Source organism: Heteronotia binoei, chromosome 4 (assembly GCF_032191835.1).
Source record: "Heteronotia binoei isolate CCM8104 ecotype False Entrance Well chromosome 4, APGP_CSIRO_Hbin_v1, whole genome shotgun sequence".
In the NCBI taxonomy this organism is placed as follows: domain Eukaryota; kingdom Metazoa; phylum Chordata; class Lepidosauria; order Squamata; family Gekkonidae; genus Heteronotia; species Heteronotia binoei.
This window is the reverse complement of record NC_083226.1, coordinates 178,553,893-178,567,621: the sequence shown is the minus strand read 5'-3', so window position 1 is coordinate 178,567,621 and position 13,729 is coordinate 178,553,893. Positions and strand designations below refer to the sequence as shown.

At 48.5% G+C, this 13,729-nt stretch overlaps 1 protein-coding gene across 16 annotated transcripts in view; it reads right to left on the bottom strand.

Moving 5' to 3' along the window:
- CELF4 (CUGBP Elav-like family member 4) overlaps positions 1-13,729 on the bottom strand; it is a 1,320,822-nt gene that overhangs the window by 966,005 nt on the left and 341,088 nt on the right. The gene's annotated exons all lie outside the window — the stretch shown is intronic.

Here is a 13,729-nt window from a genome sequence, read left to right as displayed (position 1 = left end):
TCTGCCTGTACTTGACCAAGGTTGAAATCTACTGTGCTGCATAGTAATTAGATTTTTAAAAGATTTTTCCCCCCCTCTGGTTTATTTATATAGCAGTAATTACCTCCAGCCCACAGTTAGAGTGACTGCTTGTCTTTGGTGGTGACGCTTTGACTCTCCTTCTTTGGCTGCCTTGTGCTTCTCTAGTTAATTGAGCTATCCGTCCCATTATGTATCCCTACCCCCCCCACCCCCGCTCTGTATTAATTCTATACTCAAGCCTCACCCAAACACCTAAGGGTGAATCGGTATACCCGTACCCAATGGACACGTGAAACTAACTTATACTGGATCAGACAGAGGCTGCGAGAGCCCTGTGGGATCTCTCCCAATTCCGCAGGGCCTGTAAAACCGAACTCTCTCAATAGGCCCACAACAACTGATGTGGAAGGAGACTGCCACTGCTGTGTCGCTGAACGGTATCGTCTGTAAGTCTGCCGATAAAGTAACAAAGGAATCGAAGAACTGAGATATTGATAAACCGCCTTTGTTATAAAATCTTTCTTATGGCACCTTTTATGTCGTTTAAATGGTTCATATGTTTTTATGCCTTTATAATTGTATTTTAAGCTGTTTTATCGTGACTGTTAGCCGCCCAGAGTCTGCTTGCGGAGTGGGCGGCATATAAATCTAAGGTAAACAAACCAACAGCTTGGGTCCCTCAAGATCAGGAGTGCCCAGGGCTTATTTTAGTAGGAAAAGCCTAGCAGGGACTCATTTGCATATTGGGCCACACGCCCTGACATCACCGTTGTTCCACACAGAGCTTTTTTGCAGAAAAGCCCAGCAGGGACTCATTTGCATATTGGGCCACACGCCCTGACATCACCGTTGTTCCACACAGAGCTTTTTTGCAGAAAAGCCCAGCAGGGATTCATTTGCATATTCAGCCACACCCCCTGACATCGCCATTGTTCCACACAGGGCTTTTTTGCAGAAAAGCCCAGCAGGGGCTCATTTGCATATTGGGCCACACCCCCTGACATCACCGTTGTTCCACACAGGGCTTTTTTGCAGAAAAGCCCAGTAGGGGCTCATTTGCATATTGGGCCACACCCCCTGACATCACCATTGTTCCACACAGGGCTTTTTTGCAGAAAAGCCCAGCAGGGGCTCATTTGCATATTGGGCCACACCCCCTGACATCACCATTGTTCCACACAGGGCTTTTTTGCAGAAAAGCCCAGCAGGGACTCATTTGCATATCCGGCCACACCCCCTGACATCACCATTGTTCCACACAGGGCTTTTTTGCAGAAAAGCCCAGCAGGGGCTCATTTGCATATTGGGCCACACCCCCTGACATCACCGTTGTTCCACACAGGGCTTTTTTGCAGAAAAGCCCAGCAGGGGCTCATTTGCATATTCAGCCACACCCCCTGACATCATCATTGTTTCACACAGCCCTTTTTTTTTCCAGAAAAAGCCCAGCAGGTACTCATTTGCATACTAGGCCTCACACCAATGCCCGGTCAGCTGGAACGGCGTTCCTGTGTGTTCTGGCTCAAAAAAAAAAAAAGCCTTAGAACAGATCAAAAGACATCCTTCTTCACCCAAAGGTAACGAACTGCAAGCTATAAGCATAGACAACCTCGAGAGGGGATTGGATAAACACCTGGAGTAGAGGCCCATGAGTGACTATGAGCCACAAGGTATACATGGAACACTCTGCCTGGGACAAGTGATGCTCTACATACTTGGTGCTTGGGGGTCAAGAGTGGGAGGACTCTGGAGTTCTGGCCCCGCTGGTGGACCTCCTGGTGGCACCTGAGATTTGGCCTTCTGTTCTTATGTGACACAGAGTGTTGGACTGGATGCGCCATTGGCCTGGTCCAACAGGGCTTCTCTTAAGTTCTTCTGTGACACAGAGTGTTGGACTGGATGGGCCAGTGGCCTGATCCAACAGGGCTTCTCTTAAGTTCTTCTGTGACACAAAGTGTTGGACTGGATGGGCCATTGGCCTGATCCAACATGGCTTCTCTTAAGTTCTTCTGTGACACAGAGTGTTGGACTGGATGGGCCATTGGCCTGATCCAACATGGCTTCTCTTAAGTTCTTCTGTGACACAGAGTGTTGGACTGGATGGGCCATTGGCCTGATCCAACAGGGCTTCTCTTAAGTTCTTCTGTGACACAGAGTGTTGGACTGGATGGGCCATTGGCCTGATCCAACATGGTTTCTCTGCCCCCCCCCCCCCACTTTGATCCCTGGTCAAAGTGGACTGGAGGGGGAAAAAAGACCATGAGAAAAGCACTGGCACAACCCTTCCTCTCTGAGCCTCCCTATTGACCAGGACCAATGTTCCCTCTATGCTGCAGAATCTTGTGAGCAAAAAGTTGTGAGCCACTGCATAAATTCCTGTGCTCTGGGGTCATCCTTCATGAACTGAGACAAAAACGTGGGAGCTGTCGGCTAAAAATCTGTGAGCCAGCTCACGCTGACTCAGCTTAGAGGGAACACTGACCGGGACACTCTATTGGGAAAGATTTTTATCTCTATTATAGTTTAGAGCTCCCTTGAAACATCCAACTAGCCGGCAGCTGGAAACGGAACGATGGATGAGGCCAAACCATTGGTCTGATCCTGCCATTCTGGATTCGAAGCGGAATATTTCCTGCATTCCAAGCGTGCCTTGAACAAAGTCTCTGGCCATTTAAGGCCAAGAGGCAGTGCTGTTATTCTCTAGCTATAGTTAGTTTGTGGAACTAGGATATGACACACAAACAATTTTTCAGATCCTCATCTGAGCCAGTTTGGTGTAGTGGTTAAGTGTGCAGACTCTTATCTGGGAGAACCAGGTTTGATTCCCCACTCCTCCACTTGCACCTGCTGGAATGCCCTTTGGTCAGCCATAGCTCTGGCAGAGGTTGTTCTTGAAAAGGCAGCTGCTGTGAGAGCCCTCTCCAGCCCCACCCACCTCACAGGGTGTTTGTTGTGGGGGAGGAAGGTAAAGGAGATTGTGAGCCACTCTGAGACTCTTCGGAGTGGAGGGAGGGATATAAATGCAATATCTTCATCTACCTCACAGGGTGTCTGTTGTGGGGGAGGAAGGTAAAGGAGATTGTGAGCCACTCTGAGACTCTTCGGAGTGGAGGGCAGGATATAAATCCAATATCTTCATCTACCTCACAGGGTGTCGGTTGTGGCGGAGGAAGGGAAAGGAGATTGTGAGCCGCTCTGAGACTCTTCAGAGTGGAGGGCGGGATATAAATCCAATATCTTCATCTACCTCACAGGGTGCCTGTTGTGGGGGAGGAAGGGAAAGGAGATTGTGAGCTGCTCTGAGACTCTTCGGAGTGGAGGGCGGGATATAAATCCAATATCTTCATCTACCTCACAGGGTGTCTGTTGTGGGGGAGGAAGGGAAAGGAGATTGTGAGCCGCTCTGAGACTCTTTGGAGTGGAGGGCGGGATATAAATCCAATATCTTCTTCTTCATCATCATCTGTTTTGCCAAATGTTGGTTTTTATCACCTTCGTTCCACCCATGCAGCGGCCCCCGTGGCGCAGAGTGGTAAAGCAGCAGTACTGCAGTACTGTGGTCTGAACTCTCTGCTCACGACCTGAGTTCCATCCCAGCGAAAGCTGCTTCAGGTAGCCGGCCCGAGGTTGACTCAGCCTTCTGTCCTTCCGAGGTTGGTAAAATGAGTACTCAGCTTGCTGGGGGGAAAGCATAGATGACCGAGGAAGGCAATGGCAAACCACCCCATCAAAAGTCTGCCGTGAAAACGTTGTGAGAGCAACGTCACCCCAGAGTCGGAAACAACTGGTGCTTGCACAGCAGACCTTTCCTTTCCTTTCTGCCCATGCAGACCTGGCTGGCATCCCAAACTAGGCTACAGTGACATCAGCACTGCAATACAGGTAAGGATTAAGCTGCAACAGGGGTCTCCAGCCCGGTGCCCATGGGCACCATAGTACCCATCAACACCTTTCTTGGCACCCACCAAGTGTTTTTAGAAAGGGAGGTGGTAGAGGGGTACAGATCTGATTGCTATGCAGATTTTTATAAATGTTGCTTTGGCAGCAGCTGCTACCACAACACAAATGAAGTAGGCATATGTGAAAGAAAAGAAAAGGGAGGAGGAGAGAAATTAAGAGAGGAAGGAAGGAAGGAAGGAAGGAAGGAAGGAAGGAAGGAAGGAAGGAAGGAAGGAAGGAAGGAAGGAAGGAAGGAAGGAAGGAAGGAAGGAAGGAAGGGAAGGAAATTTTATAAAACAGTATGTTCATTTAAAAAGTCATCCTGTTAAACAGTGATTCATCCTGAAATGTTGAAGATTTAGACCAGGGGTGTCAAACTGTTTTGTTATGAGGGCCAGATCTGACATAAATAAGACTTTGTTGGGCTGGGTTATTTAAGATTAGATAGCCGAGATATAATTTTTTTTTAAAGAACACAGACAAACACACACACACACGCATATATTTTTAAAAAAACATGCTTAAAACTTTAGCACTCATTGATTTTAAAGATGCTTTCTTTGTATTTCTCCTATGGCATCCAGGGAACTGGGCAAAGGAAGCTGTGACTCTTTCCTTCCTTTCCCAGGGGACTGGGGGAGGAGCCTCAGCCAACAGAAGGAAGAGAGCCTTGGCTCAGTAGTTCTGCTGTGCGATTGAGAGGGCCTGGCAAAGCAAGCTATCCCTCCCCCCTTCCTTCCCAAGGGAGGAGCCTCAGCCAATGGAGAAAATTGAAGTTTTGCTCTGTAGCTCCTGTGCAATTGAGCAAGCCTTGCAAAACAAGCTGTGATGCAGAAGGAAGCAAGATATATGGAGAAGGAAGCAGATGACAGCCAGTTGCTCGGGGGCCTGATAGGAGCCCTCCCAGGGGCCTGATTTCATCTCCGAACTGCATGTTCGACACCCCTGGTTTAGACTTAGTATAACCTTGCTCTCTAATACTTTGTGGTCGGCTCCACCTCCCAGAGTGTGGCGGGCTCACAAAGGTCAGGGACCCCTGAGCTACAGCAGGCGGAGCCAGCTAAAGGATGACAGCCGCAGCCTTCAGTCACACGGTGAAGAGTTTTCTGCTGCAGCGGGATCTCCTGCCAAAGCAGAGTTCTTTTAAAAATCTGCACAGCCAATCAGAAGCCTCACTGGACGAAAGCCTCACCTGGCCCTGCCCACTTTCTAAAAACAATCGGTGGGACACCCCAAAAAAGGTGTTGGCAGGTGCCATGGTACCCACGGACATCACGTGATGGGCTCCTGCTCTATTCAGAACGATTCGTGTAGATAGGGCTCTTTTTGTAGCAGGAACTCCTTTGCATATTAAGCCACACCCCCTGTTGTAACCAATCCTCCAACAGATTGCAGGGCTCTTGGCACAGGGCCTACTGTCAACTCCAGGAGGACTGGCTACATCAGGGGTGTGTGGCCTAATAGGCAAAGGAGGTCCTGCTAGAATTCCTTACAGAGCTCTTCTCACAGGGCCTGCTGTAAGCTCTAGGAGGATTGGCTACATCAGGGGGTGTGGCCTCATAGGCAAAGGAGGTCCTGCTAGAATTCCTTACAGGGCTCTTCGTATAGGGCCCACTGTCAGCTCCAGGAGGATTGGCTACATCAGGGGTGTGTGGCCTAATGTGAAAAGGAGTTCCTGCCACAAAAAAAGCCCTGGGAGTAGATACCTACAATTTCAAAACACAGCCCCTCTCATTCTCATCTGTGCCTTCCAAATTCTGCTCCCACCCCCCAGCTTTATGGCAGGGAATCCAAGATTTCTCTTTCCCTCTGCATTGTTACCAGCCATCACCAATAAAAAAAACCCTGCCTTATGGCGCAGGAGGCAATTAGAGAGTGGATCCAACTATCGAACAACGATTCTTTCACGAGCTACCTGAAATTAAGGGTAATCATAAAGACATTATGGGACACAGAGATGTCCATGATGGCTCGGTTAATGTGACATTATGCCCTGATCGGATTCACGAGTCTCTGAGCGCATCGTTTAGTGCTGTCAAAGAAACAACGTCAATGCGTCTAAGTGAGGGGCTGGGAATACCCAAGGCTGCTCCTGCGACTGCCAGCGTTTTGCAGGCTATCCTTCTAGAACCATAAGAACAGAAGAGAAGCCATGTTGGATCAGGCCAATGGCCCCTCCAGTCCAACACTCTGAGTCACATAAGAACAGAGGAGAAGCCACGTTGGATCAGGCCAGTGGCCCATCCAGTCCAACACTCTGTGTCACATAAGAACAGAAGAGAAGCCATGTTGGATCAGGCCAATGGCCCCTCCAGTCCAACACTGTGTGTCACGTAAGAACAGAAGAGAAGGCATGTTGGATCAGGCAATGACCCATCCATTCCAACACTCCATGTCACATAAGAACATAAGAGAAGGCATGTTGGAGCAGGCCAATGGCCCCTCCAGTCCAACACTCTATGTCACATAAGAACATAAGAGAAGCCATGTTGGATCAGGCCAATGGCCCATCCGGTCCAACACTCTGTGTTGCATAAGAACATAAGAGAAGCCCTGTTGGATCAGGCCAGTGGCCCTTTCAGTCCAACACTCTGTGTCACATAAGAACAGAAGAGAAGCCATGTTGGATCAGGCCAGTGGCCCATCCAGTCCAACAATCTGTGTCACACAGTGGCCAAAAAAACAGCCACAGACACAATCAGGGTTCCCTCTAAACTGAGTTAGTGAAAGCTAATGCAAAGGTTTTTAGCTTCTGGCTCACCCAGTTTGGTGTAGTGGTTAAGTTTGCGGACTCTTATTTGGGAGAACTAGGTTTGATTCCCCATGCCACCACTTGCACCCACTGGAATGGCCTTGGGTCAGTCATAGCTCTCACAAAGCTGTCCTTGAAAGGGCAACTTCTGGGAGAGCTCTCTCATCCTCACCCACCTCACAGGGTGTCTGTTGTGGGGGAGGAAGGTAAAGGAGATTGTGACGGCTCTGAGATTCAGAGTATAGGGTGGGGTACAAATCCAATATCTTCTTCTTATCTTCTATTGTTGTCTTAGCCTAGGAAGGATGGTCCATTCCAGCAGGTGCAAGTGGCAGAGTGGAGAATCAAATCCAGTTCTCCCAGGTAAGACTCCGTGCACTAAACAACTAAGCCAAACTGACTCTCTCTATGCAGCAACCAGTCCCCAGTTTCATCTCTACAGTAAACACAGGTTGGTTCTTTTCATGGTAAGTGTCTTCATATAGCGTTGTCTTGGCAAACTTCTCCCTGGAGATTTGGTGGCGGAACCTGGGGAAGGGAGGGACCTAAAGCCACAGAGTCTCCCCTCCCCGCCAAAGCAGCCATTTCCTCCAGGGGAACTGATCTCTGTAGCCTGGAGATCGGCTGTAATGCTAGGAGATCTCCAGCCACCACCTGGAGGTTGGGAAGCCCACAGAACACAGCACTTATCTGTTTTTTTCAGCCACCTGCACACAGGGTTGCCAATCCCCAGGTGGGGGCAGGGGAGCCCCTGGTTTGGAGGCCCTCCCCCTGCTTCAGGGTCATCAGAAAGCGGGTGGCGGGGGGGAGGGAAATATCTGCTGGGAACTCTATTATTCCTTATGAAGACATTCCCATAGGGAATAATGGAGAATTTATTCACGGGTATCTGGGGCTCTGGGGGGGTCTGTTTTTTGAGGTAGATGCACCATATTTTCAATGTAGCATTCAGTGCCTCTCCCCAAAATAACCCCAAAGTTTCAAAAGGATTGGACGAGGGTGTCCAATTCTATGGGCCCCCCAAAAGGTGCCCCTATCCAATATTTTCTATGCAAGGAAGGCATTTTAAAAGGTGTGTGGTCCCTTTAAATGTGATGGCCAGAACTTCCTTGGGAGTTCAATTATGCTCCTGGCTCCACCCCCAAAGTCTCCAGATATTTCTTGAGTTGGACTTGGAACCCTACCTGCACATCTTCGCCCGCTACGTGACAAAGACACATGGGGAGGATCGTAACACACTGTAGGAAAGGCAGCCCTGATGCGATTGTGCGAATGACTGCAGCAAAATTAGTTTCCGCCCCCCCTCCCCGAGAAGACATGCAGAAAAGAGCACCACGATATGGTCAATGGTTTGAGCTGAAGACCCAAGGGGAAATATGAATGTCATTGCGAGCTTTTGTACATAAATTGCTTTGGGTTGTACATAACCTTGGAGGTTTTTAAAGGGAGCCTAGATGCCCACCTGACAGCAACAAGGATCCTGTGAATTTAGGGGGAGGTATCTGTGAAGTCCCTGCATTGTGCGGGGAGTTAGACTAGATGACCCTTGAGGTCCCTTCCAGCTCTATGATCCTAAATTTGCCTCTTTGGAGAGCCAGTTTGGTGTAGTGGTGAAGTGTGAGGACTCTTATCTGGGAGAACCGGGTTTGATTCCCCACTCCTCCACTTGCACCTGCTGGAATGGCCTTGGGTCAGCCATAGCTCTGGCAGAGGTTGTCCTTGAAAGGGCAGCTGCTGTGGGAGCCCTCTCCAGCCCCACCCACCTCACAGGGTGTCTGTTGTGGGGGAGGAAGGTAAAGGAGATTGTGAGCCGCTCTGAGACTCTTCGGAGTGGAGGGCGGGATATAAATCCAATATCTTCATCTACCTCACAGGGTGTCTGTTGTGGGGGAGGAAGGGAAAGGAGATTGTGAGCCGCTCTGAGACTCTTCGGAGTGGAGGGCGGGATATAAATCCAATATCATCTTCTTCTTCTTTGCAATATTTGATCAATGCACATTGGTAATGGAAGAAAGGGGAAATCAAATGCCCGCGTTTTGTTCAACATGCAAAAAACAAATATACCGAATGCTGAAACATTCCTAATTCATCAGTTCCACTCCAAGGACACAAACGGGACATTCAGACATCCAGAACTGGGGAAACAACGGTGTCTCTCGCGTCTAACCATGAAAGCTAGCAGGCTTAGAACCGAGGGATTCTCTTTCAAGGCCTCTTCTGCCTCTCACCCTCTCCTCGGCTTGGAACACTGATTGCATAATTCCTTTATCTCCATTATTTATTAGTATCTATTTTTTATCATCCTCCCTTTATTTATAACTAAACCCGTTACGTAATCCCCGTCTTCTATTATTAATTCAGCCTAGCGTACGAGACTCGTAGGAGAAGGGATGTCTATTTACATTAAGCGGGGTGTGTGTGTGTGTGTGTGTGTGTGGAGGGGGGGGGAGAGTTCTGTATTTGGGGTCATTAGTCGACGGACTCTAAAACGGGAAACAGCGAACCACCAAAGAGAAAGAGGAATAGCCAAAGAGGACAGAAAGGAAAGGGCTTGCATACGTGATCTTACCAATGATTAACCCAGAACTCTTTTCGGCCTCTGATTCTCTCTCATGGTGCATTACAAAATGAAGCAGGGAACTGTGTTGCCAGTTCTGGGTTGGAAAATTTCGGGAGATTTTCAGTGCAGAGTGCAGGGCAGGGGGCAACGTTCCCTCTAGGCTGCAGAGTCTTGTGAGCAAAAATTCTACTTTGTGAGCTCCTGGCATTAAAGTGGTGAGCTGCTGCATAAATTATTAGGCTCTGGGGTTATCCTTCCTGAGCTAAGACAAAAATGTGCGAGCTGGAGGGTAAAAATCTGTGAGCTAGCTCACACTAACTCAGCTTAGAGGGAACACTGGAGGGGAAGGAGCTCAGAAGCAATATGGAGCCACCGGTAACTGGAAAAAAGCCCAAAGGAAAAAAAAAACCCACAGACATAAATGCTCACAGGAAAAAAGCGCACATGGAATAGGGTTGCCAATCCTCAGGTGAGGGCAGGGGATCCCCCGGTTTGGAGGCCCTCCCCCCGCTTCAGGGTAGAGTTGCCAATCTCCAGGTGGGGGCAGGGGATCCCCCAGTTTGGAGGCCCTCCCCCCGCTTTAGGGTCGTCAGAAACCGGGGGGAGGGGAGGGAAATGTCTGCTGGGAACTCTATTATTCCCTAGGGAGATTTATTCCCATAGAAAATCATGGAGAATTGATCCGTGGGTATCTGGGGCTCGGGGGGGGGCTGTTTTTTGTTTAGGTAGAGGCACCAGATTTTCAGTATAGCATCTAGTGCCTCTCCCCAAAATACCCCCCAAGTTTCAAAAAGATTGGATCAGGGGGTCCAATTCTATGAGCCCCCAAAGAAGGTGCCCCTATCCTTCATGATTTCCTATGGAAGGAAGGCATTGAAAAGGTGTGCCGTCCTTTTAAATGTGATGGCCAGAACGCCCTTTGCAGTTCAATGATGCTTGTCACAGCCTTGATCTTGGCTCCACCCCTAATTTCTCCTGGCTCCATCCCCAAAGTCTCCTGGCTCCACCCCCAAAGTCCCCAGATATTTCTTGAATTGGACTTGGCAACCCTACTTCAGGGTCATCAGAAAGCGGGGGGAGGGGAGGGAAATGCCTGCCGGGACCTCTGAAGTTCCATATGGAGACTGATTCCAATAGGGTATAACGGAAAATAATGGCTCTCCAAAGTGGATGGAAGCAGCAGCGCAGTTGCAGCCACACCAGTCTGGGAATTGTAATCCCATTTGTATTGAAGAAGAAGAAGATATTGGATTTATATCCCGCCCTCCACTCCGAAGAGTCTCAGAGCGGCTCACAATCTCCTTTCCCTTCCTCCCCCACAACAGACACCCTGTGAGGTGGGTGGGGCTGAGAGGGCTCTCACGGCAGCTGCCCTTTCAAAGACAACCTCTGCCAGAGCTATGGCTGACCCAAGGCCATGAGGTGGGTGGGGCTGGAGAGGGCTCTCACAGCAGCTGCCCTTTCAAGGACAACCTCTGCCAGAGCTACGGCTGACCCAAGGCCATTCCAGCAGGTGCAAGTGGAGGAGTGGGGAATCAAACCCAGTTCTCCCAGGTAAGAGTCTCCACACTTAACCACTACACCAAACTGGCTCTCCAGTTTGGACTTCAGGAAGTCCTACAAACGAAGAAAAACATTGCATTTGGGCAACAGAAAGTAAAATAATTTCAAACGAATGTAAAAATAAAAAAAAATTGTGGTTAAAAATATTGCTTTCAATATGTGTGTAGCAGTGAAAGTTCTCACGGAGTGTAAGTTCTATACCTAACTCATACCCGTGAGCTCTCTGGTTTCACAGCTCTGGTCGCCTCTGACTAGCCTGGAGAACTTAAACATCCTTCATGAGTTTGTGAGAAGTGTTAGCAAACAGCGTCATTAGCATTCTGAATAAAGAGCGTGATCTCAGAAGAGCTCGGGATTAATTCAGGGTGGCTCATTTAGCTTTGACAAATAGTTCCCCGGTTTCACTGGCCGTCCTGGCAAAGGATGTCACAGCTTCAGTAATCTTCACACGTTGATCTGCCAGCGGATAGACTAATATGCTAATAATGGAATATTCTAATTTCTGGGAGGGGAGGGAATTAAAAGGGATTCGGCTCCCGAAATGGGGTCAAGCGCTTATTGCTTATCTCGGTGCAACAGTACAATGGAATATCCGAGAGCGCGATTATGTGCCGTGCTGGTAACGCCCCACCCCGTCCCCTTCTTTCACCCATACTTAGGGAAATGCACTTGATATCCGGTTCCCATAGATTCGTACATTGCTTGAAATCTTGTCGCTTTGAAGGCTTCACTCTTGGAAGATTAACTGTGTCAATTGTTGTCGGTAACGTAAAGTGCTAGAGTTTGGCTAACATATGAGTTCCATATATATGTCATTCACTGGTTTTTTTGTAGCAGGAACTCCTTTGCATATTAGGCCACATCCCCCCCCCCCCCCGATGTAGCCAATCCTCCTGGAGCTTCCAGCAGGCCCTGCACTAAGAACCCTGTAAGCCCTTGGCGGATTGGCTACATCGGGGTGTGTGGCCTAATATGCAAAGGAGCTCATGGCAGTATTCCACCCCTGCTCCTTTGCATATTAGGCCACACCCCCTGATGTAGCCAGTCCTCCTGGAGCTTCCAGCAGGCCCTGTACTAAGAACCCTGTAAGCTCATGGAGGATTGGCTACATCAGGGGGTGTGTGGCCTAATTTGCAAAGGAGTTCATGCTACAAAGGAAGCCCTGGTGTCATCTTCAATAGGGCTGCCAACTCTGGGGTGGGGAATTCCTGGAGATTTGGAGGGTACATCTTGGGAAAGGAGGCATTTGAGGATGGGGGGCACTTCAGTAGGGTATAATGCCATAAATTCCACCAGGGCTTCTTTCTTGTAGCAGGAACTCCTTTGCATATTAGGCCACATCCCCCGCAATGTAGCCAATCATTCAAGAGTTTACAGGGCTCTTAGGGCAGGACTTACTGTAAGCTCCAGGAGGATTGGGCACATCAGGTGGGCGTGGCCTAATATGCAAATGAAGAAGAAAACCGTAGATTTATACCCCACCCTTCTCTCTGAATCAGATACTCAGAGCGGCCTACAATCTCCTTTATCTTCCTCCCCTACAACAGACACCCTCTGAGGTGGGTGGAGCTGAGAGGGCTCTGACAGAAGCTGCCCTTTCAAGGAGAACTCTGCCAGAGCTATGGCTGACCCAAGGCCATTCCAGCAGCTGCAGGTGGAGGAGTGGGGATAAGATAAGAGTCCGCACACTTAACCACTACACCATAAGTTGTTGAGTAGTCTTGGCTGAAAGCAGGCATAAATACAGCTCTGGCCGGCCACGATCCGTCCTTCAGTCTCTCCAGTAAGTCAGCTTCTTCCCATGCTTCCTGAAATAGCATTGAACTTGCAGAATTTATCTTAAAAATATCCAACTCTTTTTTTTCCTTTCTTCTTTTTAGCAAACAATGCTTTCAAAACGAGGCACATAAAATGAACAAGATACAATATAAAAGCAAAATCAATGGACCTAAGCAGAAGGTTTTTTTTTTTTTAAGCACCTAAAACCGCAGCCAGAAAAGATCAGCTCCCCGAATCACTCAAGGCTCAAATGAATAAATCAGACTAAAGGCACTTCTTTTTTTTTTTTTAAAGGGACAGGGTCTGGCATCTGGAAGACTACAACAGAAAACGGTTTCCATTAGGGATGGGCGCAGACTAGAACCTGAACCAAGGTTCAGATTGAATTTGGGCCAGTTTGCAAACCCCAGACCAGCTTTGGGGAAGGAGCCTTCCCTAAATACTCTCCAAAATTCTGCTCAGTTCGGTTTGGTTTGGGTGTCTCCCACCCCCACCCCCATGTGCACATCAACTCCGGGCAGAGGATTTCCAATGGCAATATTAACAAAAGTTTCAGCATGACATTTCGATTACTTTCACAACTACTGTTAGTGTACCCACTAGGGTTGCCAAGTCCAATCCAAAAAATATCTGGGGACTTTGGGGGTGGAGCCGGGAGACTTTGGGGGTGGAGCCAGGAGACATGGGGGTGGAACCAGGAGCAAGGTTGTCAGAAGGATCACTGAACTCCAAAGGGAGTTCTGGCCCTCACATTTAAAGGGACGGCACACCTTTTCAATTCCTTCCTTCCATAGGAAATAATGAAGGATAGGGGCACCTTCTTTGCGGGCTCATAGAATTGGACCCCCTGGTCCAATCCTTTTGAAACTTGGAGGGTTTCATAAAACTTGCAGCTCAGGAATTAATTTCATAAAACTTGCAGTTCAAGGTGGGGAGGGGGGCGGAATCACTTTTCATCTGTATAGCAAATTTGTCCCAGTATTCAAAATACCATTAGAACTATAAGAACATAATTGTATTTGTATTTAACTGTATTATCTTGTTTTATTTTTTTATTGTTATAACATGGACTATACCATGTTAATTAATTGTATTATCTTGTTTTTATTGTTACA